Source organism: Dioscorea cayenensis, unplaced genomic scaffold (genome assembly GCF_009730915.1).
Source record: "Dioscorea cayenensis subsp. rotundata cultivar TDr96_F1 unplaced genomic scaffold, TDr96_F1_v2_PseudoChromosome.rev07_lg8_w22 25.fasta BLBR01000086.1, whole genome shotgun sequence".
In the NCBI taxonomy this organism is placed as follows: Eukaryota; Viridiplantae; Streptophyta; class Magnoliopsida; order Dioscoreales; family Dioscoreaceae; genus Dioscorea; species Dioscorea cayenensis.
The window spans coordinates 5,348-25,458 of record NW_024086477.1 but is presented as its reverse complement, the minus strand read 5'-3'; the positions used below and the strand labels follow the sequence as shown (position 1 = coordinate 25,458).

Below are 20,111 nucleotides of genomic sequence, written 5' to 3'. Positions count from 1 at the left end.
ATTCAAACGCGAAGACATAAGTCGGGTTCGAAATGCGGGAATGTGTGCCAACCTCCTCGTATTCAAGTTAGCATAACGATTTGGATAGGCACAAGGGCAGTCACATTCAAGCATTCTGCCTTGTGCATGTATAGCAAGATCTCCACCAACATGTCCATTTTTAAAGAAGCAAAGCGATCTACGACATAAACGTGTGCCCATTTATGTTACCTCGATGAAATCATAGATTCAGGAGTGTTTTGGGCTGGTACTGTAGCAAAACACTATAGTAGGTACCGTTCACAGCCGGCCGAAGAAGGATGAAAACAGAGAATCCACACGCCCATGTGAAAAATCCACAGGGGCACCCACAGGGGCGTGTGGATTCCCGATTCCGACACTTTAAAAGCCGATTTTAGCCCCGATTTGAGCCCCGATTTCAGCATTCTTTTCTGTATCTTTTCCCCAACTTGAGTGAAGGCTTCATCTAGGGTTTTAAGAGGTATTATCTAGGTATTTGTAGAGGTTCTGTGGCTCTGACATCGCGCTCCGTTTGGAAGAAGGTTAGTGCGAGAGCTTTCATCGGCACCGATCCAGCGAGTTGTATCGTAGGCCAGACAAAGGGACCCTTGAATGAGTAGAGGACTCTCCACAAGACCATAGCTATGACTATCGAGGGGGTTTTCTATGGATTATTTGATTTTACATTTGATTTCATTGATTGTAATTAGCTCTATGGAGAGGTAAACCCCCTAGTGGGTACTTGGGTATTTATGAACCCTAGGATGTATTTGTTTCAATGAACCTCTTTATTATGATTTCAATTAATTGATGTTTTATTTGAGTTCCAATATTGAATGCTTGATTGTATGAATACTCCCTTAGAGTGGCACTAGGGTTGAGAGTTCTTGTTGGTAACCCTTGTGAGTGAGTGACACACCACGAGAGTTAGACAAATATATACATTGGAGAGGGTTGAGAGGGTGAGTTGAGAGGTAGCGGAGCGTCCCCTTTCCCCTCCGATGTGATTTATTCTACCTCCATTTCCTCAAGTTCTTTATGGTCAGAGTAGAGTGAATGGGCTAAAGCATGACCTTCCGCTGGGGTTTAGTTGGGGTGCAACGGAGTGAAGCGTTGAAGTGATTTTAGAGGGCTTAATTATGGGTAGGCATCTTCCACCTAGACCAAAGGGTTAGGTCTACATCTAGGAAGAGGATTTATCACTTGGAGTCCCTAGAACTCATTACAATTATATACGAGTGCGAAGTCGAGATGTTATTCAATTTCTCCTCCTGCACATCTATAAAGTTAGGCATGGTTGACCTTAGATTTTGGACCATGTATTTAAGGATCTCCATAACTCATTATTGCATTAGTTAGAAAGTATAATAGAGTGTTCTTACACTTGAAATGATTGTCCTACTTGGAACAATAGCCGGGTACCCCATTTATATCGATTGCCTTACTTCTCCTTTACTCGTGCTCTCTTTCTTGTTCTTTTACTTTTGTTATTTCACATCTTGTCACACATATCACTATTCATCTTTCACTTAGTTACGAAACAATTTAAGTGTTTTTATTCCCTACTCCCTATGGATATGATATCCCACTAATCTGGGATTTTATTACTTCGATAAACCCGTGTACTTGCGGGAAATACGCAAGGGGCGTTGTCAAGTTTTTGGCGCCATTGCCGGGGAGTAGATGTTTAGAGATACTTTGCACTTTGTTTTCTTAGCTATTTATTCATTCATTCTACTTCATTTCTTCTTATTCTATCATCGTTCTGATTTCTTTTTCTTTCTTTTTGGTGCAGCTCCAGGTTATGACCCGAGGGAACCCTCAATATTGATTGAAGGAGATCCCGAGCTTGAATGTGCACTTAGAAGAAAAGGGAAAGAACCTGTGCAAGAACCGTCTAATCTAGCTGATTTGGAAGTAGAAGAATCTGAAAACATGGTTGAACAGAATGAGCAACAGCAAACATTATCCGATTATCCCAGACCTTCAGTATAAGGGACACAATCGAGTATTGTGCGTCCACTAATTACAGCTCAGAACTTTGAGCTAAAGCCGGCATTCATCCACATGTTGTAGTAATCTGCACAGTTCATTTGTTTGGCCAATGAGGATTCAAACAGTCATATAGATAACTTTCTCGAGGTGTGTGATATGCTTAAGATAAATGGGGTGACAGACGATGCCATCAAGTTGAGAGCCTTCCTATTTTCCTTAAAGGGGAGAGCGAAGCAGTGGCTACACTCATTACCTAGAGCATCGATTACCACATAGGAGGAGTTGGTAGAAGCTTTTCTGGCCCATTATTTACCTCCAAGAAAATCTGCAAAGCTTAGAAATGAGATATCATCCTTTGTACAGTTAGAATTGGAGTCTTTATTTGAGACGTGGGAAAGGTTCAAGGAGCTCCTGAGAAAGTGCCCGCAACACGATTTCCCGGAGTGTATAATTTTTCAGACCTTTTACAACGGGTTGAATCCGAGTACAAGGAAACTCTTGGATCCAGCAGTAGGAGGTACCTTAGGTAGTAAGACCCCCGGTGAGGCCCGTCAACTAATTGAAGAAATGGGATAAAATAGCTACCAATGGAATGCTAGGGAGAAGAAAAAGGTGGCCGGGCTCCATGAGATAGATGCAGTAACTTCATTGGCGGCTCAAGTGGAATCATTTAGTAAGAAGTTAGATCTTCTAACTTCGAATAAAGTGGCGGCTATGACTACTAACACCGGGTGTGGTGAAGGACATGCTCCCTCCGATTGCCCGATTTCTATTGGTGATGTATCTTCGGTTGAGAATGTCGATTTTGTGGGTAATGCAATGAGGAACCAAGGGAATTTATATACCAACACCTACAATCCGGGTTGGAAGAATCATCCCAATTTTTTGTGGATCAACCAAGGTCCACAGAAGGACATGGGGCCACCGGGTTTCTAACAACAACAAGCACCAAACATGAAAAACCGAGTTTCAGGTTTTGAGACCTGAATGACTGATTTATTAAAGGTCTTGACTAGGTTTGTGCAATCGTCAGATACAAGTTTTCAATCAGTCGAGGCAACACTTCACAACCATGCCACCTCTTTGTACAATCTTGAAAATCAAGTAGGGCAGATTTTTTTATTGGAAAGGCCACAAGGAAGCTTGGCGAGTAATACCGAGACTAATCCTAGAGAGCATGTGAAGGCGATCACTTTGAGAAATGGTCATGAGGTTGAAGGTAGGTTTCCAAGCGAGAGGCCCAATGAACACACACCCAAGGTTATAGAGGTTGAGGAGGGAGCAAGCAAAGAGAAAGAGGTGGCACACTCACCTTTCAAGCCAAGAATCCCTTATCCTTCTATATTTAAGAATGACCAAGGGGATGAACAGTACAAGAAGTTCTTGAGTTTGTTCAAGCAACTCCACATCAATATTCCTTTTGTTGAGGCATTGGTCCAAATGCCTAAGTATGCAAAATTCTTGAAGACTTGTTGACTAACAAGAGGAAGTTAGAGGAGAGTGCTTCAGTGATCTTAGATGCTTCTTGCTAGGAGGTGTTGCAAAAGAACATGCCAAACAAGAAGAAATACCGGGGAAGCTTCATCATTCCGTGTAATATTGGCAATTTGGTTTAATAAATGGCATTGGCAGACTCAGGGGCTAGTATCAACATCATTCCATACACCTTCTTTCTGAAGCTAGGCTTGGACGAGCCTAGACCCACTCAGATGACTTTGTAATTGGTGGATCGAATGGTGAGACATTCGAGGAGTATCATCGAAGATGTGCTTGTCAAGGTGGATGATAAGTGCTTGTGCGATATGAATGCGAAGTGTTCATTCCTTATGTTGAGCATTACTTTTCCCAGGTTTTTACATTAATATGTGTGTTTTTATGTCGTTGTGAGGCTGAGTATAAAGGAAATAGGCCAATGTGGATCATAATGCACCTATTTTGGAGGAGATCTTGCTAAGGTTCAAACGCGAAGACATAGGACAGGTGTGAGATGCTAGAGTGTTTGCCAACCTCCTCGCATTCGAGTGAGCACATCCACTTGGAGGGGCACAAAGGCAGTCACACTCGAGCATTCCGTCTTATGCATATAAGAACAAGAGCTTCACCAACATATATATCATTGAAGAAGCAAGTGATTCACGATGTGAACGTGTGCCCGTTTGCGTTACCCCGATGAAAGTATGGAATTGGGTAGTTATTCAGGTCGAAGACTGTAGCAGAGAAATGTAGCAACAATGTAGCAAGTACTGTAGTAGCACTGTTCACAGCTGGCCGAGAAACCATAGAAATAGAGAATCCACACGGGCATGTGGAAATTATCCACGCCCGTGTGGAAATTACGCACGGGCGAGTGTATCGTCCACGCCCGTGGAGTCTCCCGATTCCAGCCCTATTTAAAGCTGATTCAGCCCCGATTTTGGTATTCTTTTCTCCATCTTTTCCCCAACTTGTGAGAGGGCTTTGGCTAGGGTTTTGAACGGTATTGGCCAAGGTTTTGGAGAGGTTCTACGGCTCTGACATCGTGATTCCATTAGGAAGAAGGTTGGTAGGGAAGCTTCGATCGAGGCGTATCCTATACTGGACAAAGGAATCCTTGGATGACGAGTAGAGGACTTTCCACAAGAGCATCGACATGACCATCGAGGTGGTTTCTTTATGGATTCATCGCTTTTACATTCGATTTCTTTGATTGTACTTAGCTCCATGGAGACCTAAACCCCTACTGGGTACTTGGGTGATTGTGAACCCTAGGATGTATTCGTTTCTTTGAACTTCTTTATTATGCTTTCAATAAATTAATGTTTATTGTGAGTTCCAACCTTGAATGCTTGATTGTATGAATGTTTCCCCTAGAGTGACACTAGGGATGAGAGTTCTTGTTGGTAACCTTGTGAGTGAGTGACACACCACGAGCGTTAGGCAAAGCTAGGTTGGAGAGGATTGAGAGGGTTGAGTCGAGAGGTACAGGAGCGTCCCCTTTCCCCTCCGATGTGATAGATTCTACCTCCGTTCCTTGAGTTCTTTGTGGCCATAATAGAGAGAATGGTCTAAGGGATGAACCTCCGCTGGGGCCTAGTTACGCGTGCAATTGAGTGAAGCGTTGAGGTAATCTTAGTATCTAGGGCTTAATTGTGGCTAGGGACCTTCCGCCTGGACCAAAGGGTTAGGTCTAAATCTAGGAAGAGATTTATCACTTGGAATCCCTAGAGCTCATGGCAACTCTATGCGAGTAGGAGGTGTTGAGATTGTTCAATTTCTCCTCCGGGACATGTATAGAGTTAGGCATAGTTGACCTTAGATTTGGGACTATGTATGCAAGGATTTCCACGAGTCACCATTGCATCGATTAGGAAGTATATTAGTGGATTCTTGTACTTGAAACGATTAAACTAGGTGAAGCATCATCCAAGTACCCCATCTTTATCGATTGCCTTGCCTCCTTCTTACTTTTGCTGTCTTACTTGTTGCTTTTAATTTCTGAGAATTGAATCATTACCACACTTATCATTGTTGATACTCCACATAGCTAAGAATCGAATTAAGTGTCTTTACTCCCTACTTTCTGTGGATTTGACCCCGCTCATCCGGGATTATTACTTTGAGAAACCCGTGCACTTGCAGGATATAAGCAAGGGGACCTTGTCAGTAGCTCTTTCCACCCAATAAGCACAAATAAATAATAAAACTACTTTGTTCTTTCTTTTCATTTATTTATTTATTTATTTATTTATTTTTACACAAAACACAACTATAACTAGTCCCTTTAACATCGAACATGAGTTTCCAAAAGAGTTTAAAGAGTGAGTAGTGCAACAAATGTCAATTGGGTAAAAATTCCTAGAAATTCAAGTAAAACCTAGAGCATGAAGACATTTTAATGTTAAAAATTCACCTAAACTCAAGAATACAATCAATGCAACTAAGGTGAACCACCATTGGCTATGTGAGCATGTATATCAATCAAGAATAATAGAAACGATGTGTGCACTATGAAACTCCCCCCACACTTAAGTTGTACATTGTCCTCAATGTACATATGCAAGCTCACTCAAAATATATATTAATGAAGTGCAAATGTGGGTGAAGCAATTGAAACAATACTCCCCTGACTCCTAGTGTCGCATTTGGTGAAGATAATACCTTGGGAGTAATGTTCCAACAGGTTGTGAAGCTCGCACGGCCAAGTGCCTAAGCACCTTAGCCGTGCCCATGACAATGTCTCAATTCCCAAGATGACAATACCATTTGCACGCATACATGAGGGGGTTCAGTGAAGCTCAATAAAAACAAAATAATTCGAGTATATATATAAGATAGACAATGAATACAACTCGAACTGTAAAATGAAAATAAACTTAGAAGGAGAATCCTTTCTGAGTGAACAAGTCTAAAATAAAATGCAAAATAAAGAAAATGCAAAAAAATAAAGTCAAATGTTGGTGTCACGCTGTGTCGGCTCCTCTGCTACTGCTGGTGGTGGGGAAACATAAGGTGGATCCACCGGTGCTGTTATAGGAGATGGGGGTGCAGGAGATGCCGAGGGTCTGGATCTCAATAGATCTCGTAGGAAGTCGAAATGGGCCATAAGATCTGTACACTGAGCTGACTGTATCGCGCAGAGCTCTGATATCTCGGTCCGAATCTCTCTCACATCGCTCTCAAGCCTCTTAATACGATCATAAGCTCGAGGCCCCTGTGCTGCACGGGATCTAGGAACCTGTCCGGAATCCTCCACTGTATCCCCTATGCTCCCAGCGGTCTTTGGGGTAGCTGAAGCAATAATATAGACCCTGGTACCTCAGAACATCCACCACTATGCACCCCAAGTGAATCGTCACATTGCGGGCCATGGAGTATAAAGAGAATAAGTCCTGCCTGGTCAGAGCAGTTGTGTTATCGCCACGACCTGACACAGTGATAAGTGCTTATGCGATATGAATGCGAAGTGTTCATTCCTTATGTTGAGCATTACTTTTCTCAGGTTTTTACATTAATATGTGTGTTTTTATGTCACTTTTATGCAGGTATGGTCGTGAGGCTGAGTATGAAGCAAATAGGCCAATGTGGATCATAATGCATCTATTTTGGAGGAGATCTTGCTAAGGTTTAAACACGAAGACATAGGACAGGTGTGAGATGCAAGAGTGTGTGCCAACCTCCTCGCATTCGAGTGAGCACATCCATTTGGAGGGGCACAAAGGCAGTCACACTCGAGCATTCCATCTTATGCATACAAGAACAAGAGCTTCACCAACATATATATCATTGAAGAAGCAAGTGATTCACGACGTGAACGTGTGCCCGTTTGCGTTACCCCGATGAAAGTATGGAATTTGGAAGTTATTCAGGTCAAAGACTGTAGCAGAGAAATGTAGCAACAATGTAGCAAGTACTATAGCAGCACTGTTCACAACCGGCCGAGAAATTAGAGAAACATAGAACCCATACGGACGTGTGGAAATTATCCACGCCCGTGTGGAAATTCCTCATGGGCGCGTGTAGGGTCCACGCCCATGGAGTTGCCTGATTCCAGCCCTATTTAAAGTCGATTCAGCCTCGATTTTGGTATTCTTTTCTCCATCTTTTCCCCTACTTGAGAGAGGGCTTCGGCTAGGGTTTTGAGGGGTATTGGCCAAGGTTTTGGAGAGGTTCTATGGCTCCGACATTGTCATTCCTGAGGAAGAAGGTTGGTAGGGGAGCTTCCGTCGAGGCTTATCATATACCGGACGAGGGAATCCTTGGACGACGAGTAGAGGACTCTCCGAAAGACCATCGACATGACCATCGAGGGGGTTTCTTTATAGATTCATTGCTTTTACATTCGATTTCTTTGATTGTACTTAGCTCCATGGAGACCTAAACCCCTACTGGGTACTTGGGTGATTGTGAACCCTAGGATGTATTCGTTTCTTTGAACTTCTTTATTATGCTTTCAATAAATTAATGTTTATTGTGAGTTCCAACCTTGAATGCTTGATTGTATGAATGTTTCCCCTAGAGTGACACTAGGGATGAGAGTTCTTGTTGGTAACCTTGGGAGTGAGTGACACACCACGAGCGTTAGACAAAGCTAGGTTGGAGAGGATTGAGAGGGTGAGTCGAGAGGTACAGGAACGTCCCCTTTCCCCTCCTGACGTGATAGATTCTACCTCCATTCCTTGAGTTCTTTGTGGCCATAATAGAGAGAATGGTCTAAGGGATGAACCTCCGCTGGGGCCTAGTTGCGCGTGCAATGGAGTGAAGCATTGAGGTGATCTTAGTATCTAGGCTTAATTGTGGCTAGGGACCTTCCGCCTGGACCAAAGGGTTAGGTCTAAATCTAGGAAGAGATTTATCACTTGGAATCCCTAGAGCTCATTGCAACTTTATTCGAGTGCGAGGTTGAGAGGTTATTTAATGTCTCCTTCGGGACATGAATAGAGTTAGGCATAGTTGACCTTAGATTTGGGACTATGTATGTAAGGATTTCCATGACTCACCATTGCATTGATTAGGAAGCATAATAGAGAGTTCTTGCACTTGAAACGATTATCCTAGGTGAAGCATCATTCGAGTACCCCATCTTTATCGATTGCCTTGCCTCCTCCTTACTTTTGCTCTCTTACTTGTTACTTTTAATTGTTGAGAATTGAATCATTATCACACTTATCATTGTTGATACTCCACATAGCTAAGAATCGAATTAAGTGTCTTTACTCCCTACTCCCTGTGGATTCTACCCCGCTCACCTGGGATTATTACTTCCACAAACCCGTGCACTTGCGGAATATACGCAAGGGGACCTTGTCAAGTTTTTGGCTCCGTTGCCAGGGAGCTAGGCGTTTAGATATACTTTGCACTTTGTTTTCTTAGCTATTTCACCACACAATCTAATTCATATCTTCTTATTCTATCATCATTCTGATTTTATTTTTCTTTATTTTTGGTGCAGCTCCAGCTTATTACACAAGGAAATCCTTCAATATTGATTGAAGGAGACCCTGAGCTTGAACGTACACTTAGAAGAAAAGGGAAAGAACCTGTGCAATAACAGCATAATCTAGCTGATTTGGAAGTAGAAGGATCTAAAAACATGGCAGAACAAAATGAACAACAACGAACACTATCCGATTATGCCAGCCCTTCAGTGTTGTGGACACAATCGAGTATTGTGCGTCCCCCAATTTCAGCTCAAAACTTCGAGTTAAAGGTTTGGCCGATGAGGATCGAAACAGTCACATAGAGAACTTCCTCGAGATGTGCGACATGCTGAAGGTAAATGGTGTGACGGATGATGCCATCAAATTGAGAGCCTTCCCATTTTCCTTAAAGGGGAAAGCAAAGCAGTGGCTACACTCATTACCTAGAGCATAAATCACTACATGGGAGGAAATGGTAGAAGCTTTTCTAGCCCGTTATTTCCCTCCCGGAAAATCAGCAAAGCTTAGGAATGACATCTCATCCTTTGTGCAGTTGGAATTGGAGTCTTTATTTGAGACATGGGAAAGGTTCAAGGAACTCCTGTGAAAGTGTCCGCAACACGGATTCCCGGAGTGGATGATTGTTCAAACCTTCTACAATGGTTTGAACCCGAGTACAAGGTAACTCTTGAATGCCGCTGCAGGAGGTACCTTAGGTAGCAAGGCCCCCGATGAGGCTCGTCAACTGATTGAGGAAATGGGGTTAAATAGCTACCAGTGGAATGCTGGGGAGAAGGAAAGGTGGCCGGTCTCCATGAAATTGATGCGGTAACTTCATTGGCGGCCCAAGTGGAGAGTTTGAGTAAGAAGGTAGATCTTATAGTTTCGAATAGAGTTGCGGCTGTGACCAATTGCACCGGTTGTGGTGGAGGACATGCTCCCTCTGATTGCCCAATCGTTATTGGTGATGTTTCTTCAATTGAGAACGTTGACATTGTAGGTAATGGAATGAGACCTCAAGGGAATCCATATAGCAACACCTACAATTTAGGTTGGAAGAATCATCCCAACTTTTCATGGAGTAATCAAGGACCACAGAAGACCATGGGGCCATCGGGTTTACAACAACAACAACAAGCCCCTCAAGCAGAAAATAGAATTTCAGGCTTGGAATCCCGAACGACAGATTTGGAAAAGCACTTGGCTAGATTTGTTCAATCGCCAAATACAAGGTTTGAATCAGTCGAGGCTACACTTCGCAATCACACCGCCTCCTTGCACAATCTTGAAAATCAAGTGGGGCAAATTGCGAAGTCTCTCTCCGAAAAGCCACATGGAAGTTTACCAAGCAACACGGAAACCAACCCTAGAGAACATGTGAAGGCGATCACTTTAAGAAGTGGTCGTGAGGTTGAAAGGATGCTTCCGAGTGAGAAGCCGAAAGAACACGCACCCGAGGTTGTAGAGGTTGAGGTGGGAGCAAACAAAGAGAAAGAGGTAGCAACCCCACCTTTCAAGCCAAGAATCCCTTATCCCTCTAGATTGAAGAATGACCAAGGGGATGAATAGTATTAGTAGTTCCTGAGTTTATTCAAGCAACTCCACATCAACATTCCTTTTAGTTGAGGCATTGGCTCCAATGCCTAAGTATATGAAGTTCCTGAAAGACCTATTGACTAAGAAGAGGAAATTGGAGGAGAGTGCTTCAGTGGTGCTTGATGCTTCATGCTCGGCGGTGTTGCAAAAGAACATGCCGAACAAGAAGAAAGACCTGGGAAGCTTCATCATTCCGTGTAACATCGACAACTTAGGTGAGGAAATGGCATTGCCGGATTCAGGGGCGAGCATCAATGTCATGCCATATACTTTCTTCCGAAAGCTAGGCTTTGGTGAGCCTAGGCCTACTCGGATGACTTTACAATTGGTGGACCGAACGGTACGACATCCTAGAGGCATCATTGAAGACGTGCTTGTCAAGGTGGACAAGTACATTTTTTTGGTTGAATTTGTAGTGCTAGATGTCGATGAGGATGCAGATGTACCCTTGATACTTGGGAGACCGTTCTTGCGGACTTCCAAAGCATTGATTGACATGGATGGCGGGGAGCTCACATTGAGAGTTGTAGATGATAAGCTCACATACCTCCTTGCTGAAGCCATGCGGCATTCTCTCGATTTTGATGATACTCTATACTTTCTGGACACTACTGATGAAATTGTTGATGAATATATGCAGGAAATGTTCAACCCGGATCCATACGAAGGATTGTTCGACCAAGAGTAGAGCAATGAAGAAGTAATGATGCTTGGTTCGACAGAAGAAGTAACATTTACACCGGGGATCTTGAAGAAGGTGCTCAGGAAAATGAAGAGGGCTCGAAGACGCCACCGAAAACGCTCTAAGACTGTTGGAGACGTAAATGAGTTAGGGAAGTTGGACGAACCATTGCTAGGTGGTCCGAAGCCAGAGAGTACACCCTATATCCTCAAGAGACTTTGCTCATCATGCTTCCAAGCCATGGGTAAGAGGGCAACCTTCATTCATGAACCCCCGTGACGTAAGAAAGATACGTCAAGCTTAGTGATGTTAAACAAGAGCTTCTTGGGAGGCAACCCAAGTGTTTACTGTTTTCTTACTTTTTTGTTTAGTTTGTTACATGAATAAATTGTTAAGTGTTGGTGTTTTAATTCTTTTTGAGTGCTTGTGCTGTGATTTTGTTGTGGGTTTTTAAAAGAATTCATTGTGTGTTTTGTTGAGAATTGGCAAAGTTTGGTCGTTTGAGTTCTATTTCATGTTTTTTCTGTTAAATTTTGCATAATAGGATAGGCTTTGAGTGTGTAAACATGTTCAGAATATTTCTGCAGAGCCTGTAGGTTTTTTCTAAGTCATCCAGAGAAAACACACGGGCGTATGGAATTTCCGTACGGCCGTGGATATGTACTGTGAGCTCATCCAGAGAGGGCACAGGGGCGTGCGGCTACCGCTGTGGATGACCACGCGACTGGCGCATGCCCGTGGGTAATTTCTGCACGGGCATGTGAATTCTTGCAGAGTTGGGCAGATTTTCCCGAGAACACACAGGGGCGTGGACTCGCCCTTGTGGGTGACCTTGTGAACCACGCACGGGCGTGGGTAATTTCCGCATGCCCGTGCGAAACTCTGCAGGTTGCTCCCTCCATCCCAAGAAAACACAGGGGCGTGCGGCTGCCCCTGTGAGTTGGGCATGTGAATGTCCACGCACGTGGGAGAATTTCCGCACGGGCGTGCGTAAGACTTGATATTTTTCTCGGTTGTTCAGGGAAGCCATAGGGGCGTGCGTCTGGCCATGTGGGTCTGGCACACGGGCGTGGATATTTTCCGCACGCCCGTGGGAGATCGTTCTAAGTCAGTGAGAGTTTTTTCGAGAGCGCACAGGGGCATGCGTACGCCCCTGTGGAGCTTTTGAAGTGAGGCACACGGGCGTGGGGAATTTCCACACGCCCGTGTGGATGCACAGAACGTCAAAAGTCACAAGTTTTATTTCAAAGAGGATGATTTCTCTCCCTCTTCACGACTCCTTTTCACTTGAAAACACTCTCACGATACTCTCCGAGTCCATTGCGCCAGTTTGGTGGGATTTTAGCAAAGTTTTCCGACCGGCTCTTCATTTTCTCACTTCTCTTCGTCGGTAAATCCCTTTTTATCATCTTCTTCATCAATTCATGATTACTATCGATTAATCTAGTTAATAATGCTTCGTTTCTTCAATTGGAACAATGATTTATGTTTAGAACGAAGTTAGAGATTTTATTGAGTTGTATTTTTGGATTGTTGATGCCTGGCCGTGCGGTTTTCATGCCCCGTGAATCCACACGGGCGTGCGGAAATTCCACACAACCGTCTGGATTTCTGCAGTATTGTTTTGTCAACTTATTTGACCAATTTTGTTTAAATTTTGCAAATCATGGCACCTAGGTCAAAGAAGCAAGCTGATAAGAGGTCACGTGAGTCATCCTCTGAGCCCGAGGGAATGCAATTTGCGATTCCCGAACATCAGGTCCATTATGAGCGATTGTCGAGACTCCGTTTTGGACAGACTCGATTTCTGGATGCTACTATACTATGGGAGCTTTAGCAGGGTGATGAGTTCGCCGATGAGATCTAGGATCTAGTTTCAGAAGGCGGTTGGTGGCAGTTGCTGACTATTAGAGAGCCAGCCATCCGAGAGTTTACACTGGAGGTGCTCTCCTCGTTCGAGTTTGATAGAGCGTATGTGAGCTTTGACAGTTTGGGTACCATTCAGTTCAGAGTATTTGGATGCCACCATAGCTTGAGCATTACGCAGTTTTCCGTACTGCTTGGCTTATACGAGGAGGCATTCACAGCTACAGAGGAGTATGCACAGTTACCTACTGATTATCCTGGAACCTTGACCCCGCAGAGAGCTTACAGAGTGCTATGTGGTCAAGGTCAGTACGAGCCGGGGGTGTCCAAGGCCACGTGCCTTTCCCGACCTGCCTACAGATATTTGAACGCCATCATGAGTAGGTCGGTGAATGGTCATGGTGACAGTACTGGTGTCTTGAGCCGTCAGGAGCTGCTGTACTTGTACTCGATGATAGAGCGCGTACCGATCCACTTAGGGCATATCTTGGCTGATTACATCAGACATTAGCGACAGTATGCTAGACTGGGAGTGATCTTCTCGGGACCTTACATTACGAGATTAGTGGTGGGCATTGGTCTCTTAGATTGGATTCGTGGGGCCGAGAAGACGAGTGTACCCGCTTCCCTGGGTCTAGAGACAATGCGGTTGATGGGCATGGTCCGCAGGGTCCGGAGAGGGGTTTTTGCTTTAGTCCTACTAGCCCCAGAGATAGCTGAGGATGAAGGTGATGAAGCCGGAGCATCTCAGCCCACCCCCGAGCCTCAGCCAGCATCGATGGAGACCGAGGCACCTCCTGCGGCCGAGGAACCACCCCAGTGCGTATGTTTTCACCATCTTGAGCCAATGATCTCTTTGAGAGGCTCGAGAATGCTATAGGAGTGGTCCGAGCCGAGGTTGTCGAGATTAGGGCTACGCAGGCCACTTAGTATACAGAGTTCATGGCATGTTTCGACATATTACAGCAGATCCTAGAGCGAGATGTTGCCTCATCATTTGTCCTGCAGCCGAGGACTCTTCAGCCCCTTAGTTCCTCCAGCACCTCCATTCTCGACCCCAGCACCGTAGGACCCACTATATGCTTCCACTTCAGCAGCAGCAGCGGAGCCCGAGAGCGACTCCGACACTTGACCTTTCTTTAACTTTCATGCATTTTACTTTATTTTATTTTCTTATTTTTATACTTGTTCACTCAGAAATGATTTTTTCCTTCTGAGTTTATGTTATGTTGCATTTATCGAGTTGCATTCATTGCTTCATCTTTTATACACTTGAGTTATTTTTGTTTTTCTTGAGCTTCACTGAACCCCCTCGTGTATGCGTGCAGATGGTCTTGTCATCTAGGGAATTGGGACATAGTCATGGGCACGGCCATGGTGCTTCGGCACTTGGCCGTGTGAGCTTCACAACCCGTTGAAACACTACTCCCAACGAATTAGCTTCATCAAACACAACACTAGGAGTCAGGGGAGTATTGTTTTGATTGCTTCTCCCACATCTATTTTTTGAATGATATATTTTGAGTAAGCTTGCATGAGTACATTGAGGACAATGTACAACTTAAGTGTGGGGGAGTTTCATAATGCGCACATCTTTTCTATTGTTCTTAATTGATATATGCTCACATAGCCAATGGCGGTTCACCTTTAGTTGCAATGATTGTATTCTTAAGTCTAGGAGAATTGTTAACATTGAATGTTTTCATGCTCTAGTTCTTGCTTGAATTTTTAGGAATTTTTGCCCGATTTACACTTAGTGCACTACTCACTCTTTGAACTCTATAGGAAACTCATGTTCGATGTTAAAAGGACTAGTTAGGTTTACTTCTTTTGCTAATATTGTGAAAAAAAATGAAAAGAAGGAACAAAATAGTTTTATTGTTTATTTGTATTTGTTGGGTGGAAAGAGCTACCACCTATGAAGTATGAAGCTACTCTCACAAGTCGGATACTAGTTATGCCCTAATGAGAGAAAGAGCTATCTCATAAGATGAGTGAAAGCTACCACTCGGGTAGAAAGAGCTACCACCTCGAAAGTGTGAAAGCCACCTTAGTGGCCGCTTTGGAAAGGGCTACCTTAGAGGATGTGTGAAGCTACTACCATCTTTTAAAATTTTTATTACTTTTGTAGATAAATAAGTCCCTTGTACTTAGAACTTTGAGGAGTACAACTTGGGTTGTTTTGAGTGAGTTCACACACTTACACAGAATTCGGGTTTGTTGTCCTTTTTGATTCAAGTTTTTAGCTAGAGCATTGAATTTTTCGTATTTAGTGTTGACATTTTCCTTACTTGTAGAATACTTTCTTTGTATACCTCGGTGAACCTAAGGCCAAGCACTTTCAATATTTTCTTCATTGATGCACAGAATGTTTTTAATGTTTGCTTGAGGACAAGCAAAAGCTTAAGTGTGGGAGAGTTTGATAATTGCTTGTGCGATATGAATGCGAAGTGTTCATTCCTTATGTTGAGCATTACTTTTCTCAGGTTTTTACATTAATATGTGTGTTTTTATGTCACTTTTATGCAGGTATGGTTGTGAGGCTGAGTATGAAGGAAATAGGCCAATGTGGATCATAATGCACCTATTTTGGAGAAGATCTTGCTAAGGTTCAAACCCGAAGACATAGGACAGGTGTGAGATGCTAGAGTGTTTGCCAACCACCTCGCATTTGAGTGAGCACATCCATTTGGAGGGGCACAAAGGCAGTCACACTCGAGCATTCCGTCTTATGCATATAAGAACAAGAGCTCCACCAACATATATATCATTGAAGAAGCAAGTGATTCACAATGTGAACGTGTGCCCGTTTGCGTTATCCCGATGAAAGTATGGAATTGGGAAGTTATTTAGGTCGAAGACTGTAGCAGAGAAATATAGCAACTATATAGCAAGTACTGTAGCAGCACTGTTCACAGCCGGCTGAGAAATCAGAGAAACAGAGAACCCACACGGGCATGTTGAAATTATCCACGCCCGTGTGGAAATTCCGCACGGGCACGTGTAGCGTCCACGCCGGTGGAGTTGCCCGATTCCAGCCCTATTTAAAGACGATTCAACACCGATTTTGGTATTCTTTTCTCCATCTTTTCCCCAACTTGAGAGAGGGCTTCGGCTAGGGTTTTGAGGGGTATTGGCCAAGGTTTTAGAGAGGTTCGACGGCTCCGACATCGTTATTCCTGAGGAAGAAGGTTGGTAGGGGAGCTTCCATCGAGGCGTATCCTATACCGGACGAGGGAATCCTTGGACGACGAGCAGAGGACTCTCCGCAAGACCATCGACATGACCATCGAGGGGGTTTCTTTATGGATCCATTGCTTTTACATTCGATTTCTTTGATTGTACTTAGCTCCATGGAGAGCTAAACACCTAGTGGGTACTTGGGTGATTGTGAACCCTAGGATGTATTCGTTTCTTTGAACTTCTTTATTATGCTTTCAATAAATTGATGTTTATTGTGAGTTCCAATCTTGAATGCTTGATTGTATAAACGTTTCCCCTAGAGTGACACTCGGGTTTAGAGTTCTTGTTGGTAACCTTGTGAGTGAGTGACACACCACGAGCGTTAGACAAAGCTAGGTTGGAGAGGGTTGAGCGGGTGAGTCGAGAGGTATAGGAGCGTCCCCTTTCCCCTCTGACGTGATAGATTCTACCTCCGTTCCTTCAGTTCTTTACGGCCATAATAGAGTGAATGGTCTAAGGGATGATCCTCCGCTGGGGCCTAGTTGCGCGTGCAATGGAGTGAAGCGTTGAGGGGATCTTAGTATGTAGGGCTTAATTGTGGCTAGGGACCTTCCGCCTGGACCAAAGGGTTAGGTCTATAATTCGGAAGCGATTTATCACTTGGAATCCCTAGAGCTCATTGCAATGTTATTCGAGTGCGAGGTTGAGAGGTTATTTAATCTCTCCTTCGGGACATGAATAGAGTTAGGCATAGTTGACCTTAGATTTGGGACTATATATGTAAGGATTTCTATGACTCACCATTGCATTGATTAGGAAGCATAATAGAGAGTTCTTGCACTTGAAGCGATTATCCTAGGTGAAGCATCATTCCAGTACCCCATCTTTATCGATTGTCTTGCCTCCTCCTTACTTTTGCTCTCTTACTTGTTGCTTTTAATTGTTGAGAATTGAATCATTATCACACTTATCATTGTTGATACTCCACATAGCTAAGAATTGAATTAAGTGTCTTTACTCCCTACTCCCTGGGGATTCGACCCCGCTCACTTGGGATTATTACTTCGACAAACCTGTGCACTTGCGGGATATACGCAAGGGGACCTTGTCACACAGACCTACTGAGGACCGCGTGCAAATACCTGTAGCTCAACTGGGATAGGCTGGTGGCCTTCGACATTCCCAGTTCAATCTGCCCATGTCCACATAGGACCCTATACACATAGTTTGGAGTCACTGATACTGGAAAATCCACAGGTAAACGTTCATACTCCTCTGTACTGGTATATACAACGTCATACAGGCCCATCCGAATCGAAAACTTAGTTATACTCATGGAAAATGGATGTCCGAATGCTCGAAACTTTATAGCATCCATAGTGTCAATTCTCCCATACCTCAACTCAAAAGACACTAAAACCTCGAGCGTCAATGCGCTGTAAGCCGGCTCACGAACCGTCAGTAACCTCCTCCAGCTTCCTACTGCTAACATATTATCAATCTCATCAGCTAACTCGTCACACCGCTGAATATTTCTCAGCGCTTGCAAATCCACAAAACAAGTCTGACCAAAACCAAGTGCTGAAAGTCTCTCAAATCGAGCTTGATGCTCGGGCTTTGAGAATTCCATCTGTATTGGCTCGGGTGGGGTGACTCTGAGACACTTTACTTCGTTCTTCTTCACGTGAGGTGCCATACCTGTAGTACAAAAAGAGGAAAATGATCAAAGAAGCTCAAAAGCAGTATACTGCAGAAGTCCACACGAGCTTGTGGAAATTACCCACGCCCGTATTTATCTGTAGAGCGTGAAAAATCCGCACAGGTGCACAACAATTCTCAAGAATTTAACTTAAAACCCCGTTTAGATGCTTTCTAAACATGCACCATGCATTGTAAAAATGAAAATTCGCACATACAGATATTTAATCTGTGAAAAACAAGAGTTGGCGAAAAAAAGAGAATAAAAAGGTTACTCATGAAATAGATGCAAAAACTCTGAAAATTGGCACGATATGCGAAGAAAAATCCTCCAAAACAACGATGAGAGGTCGGTAATATGATCAGAAATGGTTTTCAGGTGGTTGAAGATGAAAAAGAAGAGAGCATGCAAGGATTTTTTATAGGAAGACTCGCACCTCTTGGATTTCTGCGCAATCGCACGGGCGTGCAGAAATTAAGCAAGCCCGTGCGCCTCATCAAGAGAGGTCCACATGGGCAGATGCACTTTTTTCATGGAGACCGGCCGCTATTTTTTTCTCCCTAGCATTCCATTGGTAGCTGTTTAACCCCATTTCTTCAATTAACTGACGGGCCTCATCGGGCGTCTTGCTACCTAAGGTAACTCCTGCTGCCGCATCCAATAGTTGCCTTATACTCGGGTTCAAACCATTATAAAAGGTCTGAATAATCATCCACTCCGGGAATCCGTGTTGCGGGCACTTTCTCAGGAGCTCCTTGAACCTTTCCCATGTTTCGAATAGAGACTCCAATTCCAACTGAACAAAGGATGAGATCTCATTCCTAAGCTTTGCTGATTTTCCTGGAGGGAAATAACGGGCCAAAAAAGCTTCTACCATCTCCGCCCATGTGGTAATTGATGCTCTAGGTAATGAGTGTAGCCACTGCTTCCCTCTCCCCTTTAGGGAAAATAGGAAGGCTCGCAACATGATTACATCATCCGTCACCCCGTTTATCTTTAGCATATCACACACCTCAAGAAAGCTCTCTATATAACTGTTTGGATCTTCATCGGCCAAACCATTGAATTGTGCGGATTGCTGCAACATGTGGATGAATGCCGGCTTCAGTTCGAAGTTCTAAGCTATAAACGGGGGATGCACAATACTCGACTATGTCCCCAACACTGATGGTCTGGAATAATCGGATAATATTTGTTGTTGCTCATTCTGTTCTGCCATATTTTCAGATTCTTCCACTAACAAATCAGCTAAATTAGACTATTCTTGCACAGGCTCTTTCCCTTTTCTTCTAAGTGTACGTTCAAGCTCGGGATCTCTTTCAATTAATATTGAGGGATTCCCTCGGGTCATAACCTGGAGCTGCACCAAAAAGAAACAAGAAGAAATCAGAACGATGATAGAATAAGAAGATATGAAATAGAATGTGTGGTGAAATAGCTAAGAAAACAAAGTGCAAAGTATCTCTAAACGCCTACTCCCCCGGCAACGGCGCCAAAAATTTGACAAAACCCCTTGCGTATATCCTGCAAGTGCACGGGTTTGTCGAAGTAATAATCATGGATGAGCGGCTATCGAATCCACTGGGAGTAGGGAATAAAAACACTTAATCCTCTTCTCAGCTATGTGAAAGATCAGTAGTGATAAGTGTGACAATGATTCAATTCTCAAACGTAAAAGCAACAAGTAAGAGAGCACGAGTAAAGGAGGAGGTAAGGCAATCGATAAAAATGGGGTACTCGGATAATGCTCCACCTAGGACAATCGTTTCAAGTGCAAGAACCTTCTATTATGCTTCCTAATCAATGCAATGGTGAGTCGTGAAAATCCTTAAATACATAGTCCCAAATCTAAGGTCAACTATGCCTAACTCTATACATGTCCCGGAGGAGAGATTAGATAACCTCTCAACCTCGCACTCGAATAAAATAGGGTGAATCATAGATGTTCATGATAGTATGGATGTGATGGTTTGAATGTGAATGTATGTTTTATTTATACATGCATGATTAATGAAATGTGAGACCCAATTAATAACTTGTAAACAATTCTCCCAAAAAAAAAATAACACTAAGTTGAAGGACATAGGATGTCCTGGCTCTCCACGAAGCTTTGGGTGATTAGAGTTATGAGGGTGCATGATATCTTCCCTTTATGAGGGGGTCTTGTATTCGCTTATAATTTTAAGAACCTTTA

At 43.6% G+C, this 20,111-nt stretch overlaps 3 non-coding genes across 3 annotated transcripts; 1 reads left to right on the top strand and 2 right to left on the bottom strand.

Moving 5' to 3' along the window:
* Positions 1-2,325: 2,325 nt before the first annotated feature.
* On the bottom strand, positions 2,326-2,432 carry LOC120253454. The gene has a single exon (XR_005534273.1). It is a non-coding gene; the product is annotated as a small nucleolar RNA R71 (small nucleolar RNA).
* A 6,979-nt stretch (positions 2,433-9,411) lies between these two features.
* Positions 9,412-9,518, bottom strand: LOC120253456. The gene has a single exon (XR_005534275.1). It is a non-coding gene; the product is annotated as a small nucleolar RNA R71 (small nucleolar RNA).
* A 9,121-nt stretch (positions 9,519-18,639) lies between these two features.
* On the top strand, positions 18,640-18,746 carry LOC120253455. The gene has a single exon (XR_005534274.1). It is a non-coding gene; the product is annotated as a small nucleolar RNA R71 (small nucleolar RNA).
* Positions 18,747-20,111: the final 1,365 nt, after the last annotated feature.